General features: G+C 42.6%; 1 long non-coding RNA gene across 1 annotated transcript in view; it reads right to left on the minus strand.

Moving 5' to 3' along the window:
- The window catches only part of LOC138750771 (uncharacterized), a 35,093-nt gene extending 24,736 nt beyond the window's left edge, over nt 1–10,357 (minus strand). The window contains exon 1 of the long non-coding RNA XR_011349498.1: nt 10,250–10,357. This is a non-coding gene — a long non-coding RNA (uncharacterized lncRNA). The remainder of the gene's footprint in view (nt 1–10,249) is intronic.
- Between the last annotated feature and the right edge of the window lie 1,107 nt (nt 10,358–11,464).

Consider the following 11,464-nt stretch of genomic DNA (forward strand, 5'->3'; position numbering starts at 1 on the left):
TGTACATAACCACCAACCTTGCTATTCCTTAACTCAACTCACAAAAATTTTATCTCTTCTGATTCTATGTCACCTCTTTCTAATGAATTAATGTTCTTTACCAACAGAGCCACACCATCCTATCTGCTTACCAGCTTATCCTTAGGTCCTAATGACATGCATCCTTTAACCATGACTACATGATGTTCACAACATCATACTGCCAATCTATAGCTTTACGACAAGGTCATCCACTTTATTTCTTATGCTGCATTAATTTTAATAGAAAACCTTTAGTCCATTATTTGTTACACTTGACTGTGTCCCTGTTGCATTGCAACACATCCCCATGGATGCAATTTTTTCCCGATCCGCCAGGCCTCTACACAAATTCCCTCTGAGTTGTCTTTACTTGTGCGCCAAATGTCTTTCTCTGCTTCTTCACTTTGGCTCACACCCCCCAGTGAATCTAGTTTAAATATCACACCCCTCCCCCATTCCCCCACCGAGCATTAGCAAACCTCCCTGACAGGATGTTGGTTCCCCTCGAGTTCAGGTGCAACTTGTCCCACTTGTACAGGTCACCCCCTTCCTCAGAAAAGGTTCCAATGAGCCAAGATTTTGAAACCCTGCTGTCTGCACCATCTCCTCACACATTGGTCTGCACTATCTCTCTGTTCTGACCTTCCCTAATCCAGTAATCCAGAGATCCACCTTGAAGGTCCTACTCTTCAGGTTCTTTTTTAACTCCCTCAATTGACTTTGCAGGATCCCTACCCCACTCCTGTTCATGTCATTGGTGCTAATATGTACCATGACCTCTGGCTGCTCCCCTTTCCCCTCAAGAATATTCTGCATCCACTCAGAGACATCCTGAACCCAAGCACCCAGGAGGCAATGCACTGTTCTGGAATCTGTTTTGCTGGTATAGCATCTCCTATCTATTTCCATGACTATTGAGTCTTCTGTGGCTATTGCTCTGCATGTCTCACCCTTCCTTTCTGAGGATCAGAGGCAATCATGGTGCTGTTGATCTGGCTGCTGCTGCCTGGCCCAGATACTATAGATCAATGGTTCTCAACCTTTTTCTTCCAGTCACACACCACTTTAAGTATTCCCGATGCCATAGGTGCTCTGTGATTAGTAAAGGATTGCTTAAGGTGGTAAGTGAGTGGAGAGAAAAAGTTTGAAAACCACTGTATTAATCGTACCTAATTGACTGATTATGTGCACAGTTTCATAACTCTAAAGAAAATGGGCCAATGACAATTTTTATCAAACAAAATATTTCTATTACAATTGTGTCTATAACAGAGGTTCTCAATTTTTTTCCCCCACTCACTCTCACGTACTCACATAATCCTTTACTAATCACAGAGCACTTATGGCATATAGATTACATAAAGTGGTATGTGAGTGGAAAGAAAAAATTTGAAAACCATTGCTGTAGATCATCCCTCCCAGCAGTACCCAAAGGAGTATACTTATTCTCAAGGCAAGCACAGGAGTACCCTGCACTGCCTGGCTGTTCCTCTTTCCTCTCCTGACTGACACCTTGCTGCCTTCCTTATGCATCATAGGCGTGACTGCATCCCTGTAACTCTTTTCTATCACTCCAAATTATCTAGAGTTCATCCATCTCCAGTACCAATTCCCTAACCGTGGTCTGTCAGGAGCTGCAGCTGGATGCACTTCTCGCAGATGAAGTTGTCAGGGATACCTCAGTACAGATGGACTAAGGTAGTGCAGATACCAGTGGCCCCGAGAGTTTGTGTGTCGTATCAGAAAAATAAGCTTTGCAGAGTTGAAAGTGGATGTCTCTCGAAGCACTCTTGCTAACAGTGAATTAGTATTTTGGTGTGAGATTTTCCTCTTTAGTACTATTATGTAGATGTTTGTTCATCCCAAACTCATCATCTGCAATGTCATGGGGAAAATATAGCTTCGGAGATACTTTGATCACATTACCAGTATTGTCACTCATGGAAGAACTAGTTCTTACTAACCTGAACTAACTGAATGTTATTTGAAGGCCATTCACTATAAATCAGCATGACATTCTACACACACAAGTTATTCTGCACACTGCTCACACTGAAGAATATATTGGATCTTCAAATACTTCATTACACCCAAGGCAAATTTTGCCTTCTAATGCACTTCTTCAATGATGAAGTACAGAAGACATCCTCCAGCCTCAGGAATATTGTTGTATGCATCAGCTAAAATGTGCTGTACCACAAATTTAGCTGATGATTGCTGATTTAGGGAGGTGGTTGACACACTTTATTCCTTCAGATCAGATTTAATCTACTTATTCTTGAGCTACAGGAACATGCAGAGACAAGGGCCTGTTTGAAAGGACATCCTATCCCTTAGTGGAAAGTTGTTCACATGTAATTATCACCTGTCATATTGTTTAAAAACATTTACCAAAAGATCAGCATTAAGTTTTACAGCTGTTTTTATTGGAAAATGGGTTCTGACCCAAAACGTCGCCTGCCTTTTGCTTTCATGGATGCTGCGTGACCTGTCACTCTTGTGTTCTGCAGGAAATCCATCCAGTAACAATCATTTCAACAGTGAAAATGCTGGCAAATAATGGAACGTAGAACAGCCAGGTACAGTCCCTTTAGCTCATATGTGTGGAATATGATGTCAAATTAAACCAAATGTCTGCCTTTACATGATCCATATCCATCCATTCTCGGTGTATTCTGTTTATCTAAAAGCCTCCTATATGCTACCATCACATCTGCTTCCATCACTATTTCTGTCAGCCATTCCAGCCCCCTGCCACTCTCTTCTTTAAAAAAATACCTTGCATATCTCCTTTAAGCTTTTCCTCTCTCATCTTTAATGCACGTCTGCTACTATTTGACACCGTTCATGGACAGAAATTTCAGGGTTTTTATGGTTAACAGAAAGCAGGGACTGTTGTTTGATTTGGCCATTATGGCCCACATAATGTTATAGATACCACAAAATTGGACCAATTAATTAAGTATGTAACCCAGTACTACCTGCAACTAAACTGGCTCCCCCACCAGGCTTGCCTAATGCAGAGGGTGGCTAGACACCCTGCTGGATGAAAAACAATACCTACCGAAGGGCGGATGAACACTCTCGTAGGGTCAATGGCCATCTAGCAAACACGAGTCGTGAAGTGCAGAAAGGGCATCCCTTGTATCGAAGTTTGATCTGGCCATTCACTGCAACAGAACTTCCCCCAACTGATTTCAACCTCGCCATGCCACTGGATCTGGGAGGGGATGCCGAGAAGGTGGGTCTGGACCTGTGCAACCTCCTACTCACCTAAATCTATTCAAACACATGCTGTTCCTTTCTGAGGAGTGGGATATCCTCATATCAAACCCCATAAACTGACTGAAAGGAACCATCATCATCCTATGGGATAGATAGCCAGAAGATATCAACTAAAGAGAACACCTAATGCTAAATTAGATTAGACTTCGTGTCTGCCAGTAAAAGTTTTTATTTCTTTATACAAATTAGGGATGGCATTTAAGATGACAAAAAATAATCAGCTATTTCATATCATTCCAGCATGATAATTATAATTTTATTGGTAATTTTTTTCACTGTCTTTATTATTCCTCCCAGTAAACTAGTTTAGAATTATTATTGATCTTGTCTGACCAGAAGGCCCTTTCTATCATGTCATTTGAATATTTTAGACTAAATCAGTTGCGGGTCATCTTTTTTTCAATTGTCATCGAATCATAGAGTTTATAGTACAGATGCAGACCATTCAGCCCAACCCAACCTGTCTGCATTTACCCCACATATCTCTAAACCTTTCCTATCCATTTTCCTTTTCTAAATGTCTTTTAAACATTACAATTGTTCCCACTTCGACCACTTCCTCTGGCAGCTGATTCTACACACCCACAACCCTCTGTGTGAAGAAGGTGCCCCTCAGGTTTCTTTTAATCCTTTCCCTTCTCATCTTAATTCCATGCCTTCTTATTTAGGTTACCCTACCCTCAGGAAAAAACATGACTATTTATCTTATCCATGCCCCACATGACCTTATGAACCTCTATAAAGTTCCCACTCAACCTCCTATGATCCAGGGAGAAAATCCCCTGCCTGTCCACCCTCTCCTTATAATTCAAGCTCGTCAGTCCTGGTAACATTCTTGTGAATCTTTTCTGCATCCTTCTCAGCTTCATGAAATCTTTCCTATAACTGGGTGACCAGAACTGCATCCAATATTCGAAATGCACCTCACCAACATCCTTTAAGTTGTAACATGATATCCCTGCTCCTCCACTCAATGCCCTGAATGATGAGGCGTGCCAAACTCCTCCTTCATTACCCTGTCCACCTTTGTCATTACTTTCATCGAATAATGTACGTACCACATAGTCTCTATGCTTTACAAGGACCTACCATTTACTATACAAATCCTGCCCTGATTTAGCCTCACAAAGTGCAATATCTTGCTCTTTTCCAAATTCCATTTCTCATTCCTTGTTCCACTTTTTCAGTTCATCGAGATCCTCTTGTAATCTCAGATCCTTCTTCACTGCCCATTTTACCACCAATTTTGGTGTCATCTACAAATGTATTAACTCTGCTAACTAGATTATCATCTAAGTTGTTGATATAAATGGCAAACAGTGGACCCAGCACCAATCTCTGTGGAACACGACTGGTCACAGGCTTTCGATCCACCCTCCAGGACCATCCTCTGGTTCCTACCATCAATTCTATGTCCAATTGGCCACTCACCCTGGATCCCATCCCTTCTGGACCAGCCTCCCCTGCAGAACCTTGTCAAGCCCCTTTCTGATATCCATGTAGACAATGTCTACTGCCTTGCCCTTATCAATTTTCTTGGTCACTTCTTCAAAATAACCAATCAAATTCACAAGACATTATTTACTGACTATCCACAATCAGTATATGTGAAACAAAGAAAACCAGCGTTTATCTATTAAGTCATTAGATGAAGCAAAACCTTAACAAAGCAAATGAACGTTTGTGGTTCATTTCTGGAGAACGACATTGAAAAGCCGAAATTATGTAGAACTTAATTTAGACCAAATTAACTGTCCTATGTAGTATTTCGGAAGAAGAGCAAATTTCCAAAGGGGATATCAGCACCAAGAGTTTATAATTATCAGGAAAGATTATTCTTTTCCCCAAATAAAACAGGCTAAGAAATGACTGAAAAGATTGTTGGGGTTAAAGGATTAAATGGAAAGAAAACTTTCCCAAAAAGACCAGAACCAGGAATTGGAAATGTAGCCTCAAATAAATGCAATGGAATATTCAAGAGGAACTTGTTTAAGCAGCATGATATAGTACAGATTCTATCACCAAAGTGTGTATGTACATATGTACAGATGGTAGTGTAGGATGTAGTGAGACGTAGTGAGAGGAAACTTCCAGGCAAATCTCCAAGCAAAGCTCGAGGATGCAAACTGCCTCACGGACACGTCTCCTGAAACCCTCTGGGATCAGCTGAAAATGGCCATACTGCAATCCACTGAAGAGGTACTGGGCTTCTCTTCCAGGAAAAACAAGGACTGGTTTGACGAAAACAACCAGGAAATCCAGGAGCTGCTGGCAAAGAAGCGATCTGCCCACCAGGCTCACCTTGCAAAGCCTTCCTGGCCAGAGAAAAAATGAGCCTTCCGTCTCGCATGCAGCCACCTTCAGCGCAAACTGCGGGAGATCCAAAATGAGTGGTGGACTAGCCTCGCCAAACGAACCCAGCTTAGCACCGACATTGGCGACTTCAGGGGTTTTTATGAGACTAAAGGTGGTGTACGGCCCCTCACCCCAAGTCCAAAGCCCTCTGCAAGGCTCAGACAGCGAAGTCCTCCTCAGTGACAAGATCTCCATCCTCAATCGATGGTCAGAACACTTCCAATCCATTTTCAGTGCCAACCGCTCAGTCCAAGAATCCGCCCTGCTCCAGCTCCCTCAGCAACCCTTGAGGCTAGAGCTGATTGAGATCCTTACCCGGGAAGAGACATATAAAGCAATTGAACAACTGAAAAGTGGCAAAGCAGCAGGTATGGATGGAATCCCCCCCAGAGGTCTGGAAGGCTGGCGGCAAAGCTCTGCATACCAAACTACATGAGTTTTTCATGCTCTGCTGGGACCAAGGAAAGCTGCCACAGGACCTTCGTGATGCCATCATCATCACCCTGTACAAAATCAAAGGCGAGAAATCAGACTGCTCAAACTACAGGGGAATCATGCTGCTCTCCATTGCAGGCAAAATCTTCGCTAGGATTCTCCTTAATAGACTAATACCTAGTGTCACCGAAAATGTCCTCCCAGAATCACAGTGTGGCTTTCGCGCAAACAGAGGAACTACTGACATGGTCTTTGCCTTCAGACATGTCCAAGAAAAGTGCAGAGAACAAAACAAAGGACTCTACATCACCTTTGTTGACCTCTCCAAAGCCTTTGACACCATGAGCAGGAAAGGGCTTTGGCAAATACTAGAGCGCCTCAGATGCCCCCCCAAGTTCCTCAACATGGTTATCCAACTGCACAAAAACCAACAAGGTCGGGTCAGATACAGCAAAGAGCTCTCTGAACCCTTCTCCATTGACAACGGCGTGAAGCAAGGCTGCGTCCTCGCACCAATCCTCTTTACTATCTTCTTCAGCATGATGCTGAAACAAGCCAATAAAGACCTCAACAATGAAGATGGTGTTTACATCCGGTACCGCACGGATGGCAGTCTCTTCAATCTGAGGCGCCTGCAAGCTCACACCAAGACACAAGAACAACTTGTCCATGAACTACTCTTTGCAGAAGATGCCGCTTTAGTTGCCCATTCAGAGTCAGCTCTCCAGCGCATGACGTCTTGTTTTGCGGAAACTGCCAAAATGTTTGGCCTTGAAGTCAGCCTGAAGAAAACTGAGGTCCTCCATCAGCCAGCTCCCCACCATGACCACCAGCCCCCCCACATCTCCATCGGGCACACTGAACTCAAAACGGTCAACCAGTTTACCTACCTCGGCTGCACCATTTCATCTGATGCAAGGATTGACAAAGAGATAGACAACAGACTCGCCAAGGCAAATAGCGCCTTTGGAAGACTACACAAAAGAGTCTGGAAAAACAACCACCTGAAGAAACACACAAAGATCAGCGTGTATGGAGCCGTTGTCATACCCACTCTCCTGTTCGGCTCCGAATCATGGGTCCTCTACCGGCATCACCTACGGCTCCTAGAACACTTCCATCAGCGCTGTCTCCGCTCCATCCTCAACATTCATTGGAATGACTTCATCACCAACATCGAAGTACTCGAGCTGGCAGAGTCCGCAACATCGAATCCATGCTGCTGAAGACCCAACTGCGCTGGGTGGGTCACGTCTCCAGAATGGAGGACGATCGCCTTCCCAAGATCGTGTTCTATGGCGAGCTCTCCACTGGCCACCGAGACAGAGGTCCACCAAAGAAGAGGTACAAGGACTGCCTAAAGAAATCTCTTAGTGCCTGCCACATTGACCACCGCCATTGGGCTGACATCGCCTCCAACCGTGCATCTTGGCGCCTCACAGTTCGGTGGGCAGCAACCTCCTTTGAAGAAGACCGCAGAGCCCACCTCATTGACAAAAGACAAAGGAGGAAAAACCCAACACCCAACCCCAACCAACCAATTTTCCCTTGCAAATGCTGCAACCGTGCCAGCCTGTCCCACATCACACTTGTCAGTCATCAACGAGCCTGCAGCAGACGTGGACATAACCCTCCATAAATCTTCGTCCACGAAGTCAAGCCAAAGTGTAGGATGACTGTGATTGGCTGAGAGTGTAGCCACACCTACTGGCAGGTCTTAAAGGATTGCTCCTAACCAGACCAGGTCATTCTGGACTGGTCGACCTACTTGTGATATGCTCCAGTCTTTTAGTTAATTAAAGCCTTGGTTTGGATCAACAAGTCTTTGGTTCTTTTGACGCGCATATCAAGCAGTGATTGGATTGAATGCAGAAGCTGCTAGCAGTGTAATTTCTCTCTAAAGGTCAGAAACTAGAAAGGCCTATGAGGGTAATAATGAAAGCAAAGAAATTTCCATCTTTTAACATTATCCATGTTCATGCTTTGAAATTCCAAACAAGCTTTCTCTGAGAAAATGTCAGAATTGTTCTAATTTGTTCCCTGCATGAAATGGATCAGACGTAGGCTTTTGACAACCAGGAAGTCATAATGTCTAGACTGGAGTAGAGTATGCTTTGCCTAGTGGATCCATTTATCAATCATATTCAAAATATAAACTCCCTACACACACCAATTGATTGATGGCTTTTCAGCCTCTCTTGGGTATAATTATCACAATTCTAAAATATTCAGTATGATTTAGTGCTCATTCCTTACGGGTTGCTGGAGTATTTATTATTGTTTGGTGCCAAATGTGAAACTGCACTTCTATCATTCATGTAATAAATGCTCCACATGTGTCTACATGCAATGGCCATATTCACCTTCTATTCAACTAACCAAAGCAACTTTAAAAAGCAGTAGTAAAACCACAGCAATGCTGGAGGAACTCAGCAGGCCTCGCAGCATCCATAGGAGGTAAAGACATACAACCAAGTGTTCCCTGCCTGAGCCCTTCTTCAAGGTATGAGCAAAAGGTTGGCAGGCATCTGAATAAATAAGCTGGGTGTAAGGGAAGAAAGAGCCGGCCAGCAGACAACAGGTGATAATCGAACGTGGCTAGGGGGACAGGAGAGGACCGGTGAGAATTGATCTGGGGAGGGGGTGGCTCTGTGAATGCAGAGCTGGAGGAAAGGAGGCAGAGGGAAAAGGAAAAAGAGGGAGAGAGTCAAAGCTAAAGGAAAGGAGAAATAGGGGAAGGGGAGAGATGGGGATTGGAGGGGGGTCTAAGAAATCAGAGCAGTCATTGTTAATTTGCCACTTGACAACGTTTCTTAACCCTTACAAGTTTCTGACATTACAAAAGTATCCAATTTGAAAGACAAGAAAGAGTACCTTAAATTAAAAAATATATTTGTTTGACTGACTCCTGAACTGATGGTGAAGAATAAGAAAACAATTGCAGTGTATCTATCATGAGAAAGAATCCAATATATTCAGGTAGAAAATCATTAATAAGTTGTGAGAATATGGAATCTGTTTTATTGGTTTCCAGGGTACAATCAGATCATAGAACAATACAGGCTCTTCAACCCATGATGTGATGCAGACCCATGAAACTTACGAAAAAAAAAACCGTCACTACCTCGTAACCTTCTACTTTTCTCATCTATTTGCCTGTCTAAGTATCTTAAATGTTTCTATTGTTCCAACCTTCAACGCAACGCCTGGCAATACATTCCAGGCATCCACAACTCTCTGTGTAAAAACCTTACCCCTGTTGTCTCTCCTAAACTTCCCACTCTTCATTTTGTACTGATGTCCTCTGGTGTTTGCTATTCCTGCCCTGGGGAAAAGGTGTTGGCTGTCTACCTTTATCCATGCCCCTCATAATCTTGTAGACCTCTAAAAAGGTCATCTCTCATCCTTCTTCACTCAAAAGAGAACAGCTAACCTTGCCTCATAAAATATCCTGGTAAATCTCCTCTACACCCTCTCTATAGCTTCCCCATCCTTCCTGTCATGAGGTGGCCAGAACTGAACATAATATTCTCAGTGTGGTCTCACCAGAGATTTATGGAGCTGCAACATGACCTCAAGGCTCTGGAAATCAATCTGCCAATCAATGAAGCTCAACATATTAAAGGCTTCTTAACTGTACTACCAACCTGCTCAGCGACCTTGAGAGATCTATGGATTTGGACCCAAAGTTCCCTCTGTTCTTCCACACTAAGTATTCTACCATTAACCATGGTGTAAAACATGCTGTTTGACCTGCTGGGTTTCTCTGGAATTGTGTTCGTACTACCATGAACCATGTACTCTGCCTTCATGTTTGACCTTCCAAAATGCATCTCCTCACACTTACTGGATTGAACTATCCGTAACATCTTTAACCTTATTCACCCATCTTCTTCATCCAGGTAATTTATAATAATCTTGAAAAGGCAGGGGACCCAGAACAGATACCTGCAGATCTCCACTGGTCACTAACCTCCAGGCAGAATTATTTCCATCCACTATTGAACTCTGCTTTCTACAGGCACCCAGTTCTGAATCCACACAGCCAAAGTTCCATGGATCCTATGCCTCACAACTTCCTGAATGAGTCTCCCATGGAGGGCCCTGTCAAATGCCTTACTAAAATACACATGAACCACTTCTACTGCCTTACCTTCATCGATTTCTTTTGTTACTTCGTAAAAAATCTCCATTAGGATTGTGAGGCACAACCTTCTCACAAAACCATGCCAAATATCCCTGAGAAGTCAGTACTTCTCTAAATGCTCGTAAACCTCCGATAGCTTGCCCACCACTGGTGAAAGTAAGACTCACCAGTCTATCCCAGGATTCTCCCTATTACTTTTTTTTTAAACAAGGGGACCACATTTGCCATTCTCCAATCTGCTAGCACCTCCCTTGTGTCTAGTTTTCTCCTTCAAAGTTGTTATCACAAAATGTATCTTTTAGATGTGATTTACGGTAACTGTTTTCTAATCATGTTAGCAAGTATCTGATGTAACAAGATAAAAATGACAATTGCATATACCGGAACCTCGACTCCATCTGCTTCCCCTTTCTGCAGAATGCATTTGAAATAGTTGATGCATTTTCCAGATAAATAATACTCCAGCAAATTACTGTGTTTGAGAAACAAATGCTAAAGATGTTGGAATTTTGGACAGACAAAGAATTGCTGCAGGATCTCAAAAAGTCAGACAGCATCATGGGTCAAAATGGTCAGCCTAATCTATGGATTGCATTCGCCCAGCAATTTTTTTTATCTACTCATTTATAGTAGTGGGACTAGTAACAGTGAAGGAACATGTATAACATAGAGAGCTGCAATAATTTCAAAAATGGAAAGGAGACTGTTTAGCTGGTAAAAAAAAAGTAAATATTAATATTAGAACAAGAGTGAAGGTAAAATGTTAATTTGCCCTTCCTCATAACAGAAATACTGATCACCTTTTCCAATATTTTTCATATTTTTAGAAGTTTCAGGCTTGTATTATCTACAATTCTTTATAATCTTCTGTAGATAATGTATCTTTGAATCTTTAAAAGGATTTTAATAAATTAATGACTCACATGTTCTCATGGTAGATCCTGGATATGCTGTTTCATACCAATAACTGCAGTGGCATGGAATCTACGATGTGTTACAGAGTATATTAGAGGTCCCTTTATAATGCACGTATTGAGTTGAATGATGTATTTTCATACTGATTTGTAAATGTAAGAACGTAACAGAGTCCCAGTTTAACAGCTCAGAATAAAGACTCTTTCTTGCAACTAGATATTTATAGATCCCAAGGGAAAATGGCCGTGGAGTTGTTGACTTGTATTCATGCCGGTTATATGAAGAGAGGTTAGAGAACACAACAGA

Source organism: Narcine bancroftii, chromosome 1 (assembly GCF_036971445.1).
Source record: "Narcine bancroftii isolate sNarBan1 chromosome 1, sNarBan1.hap1, whole genome shotgun sequence".
NCBI lineage: Eukaryota > Metazoa > Chordata > Chondrichthyes > Torpediniformes > Narcinidae > Narcine > Narcine bancroftii.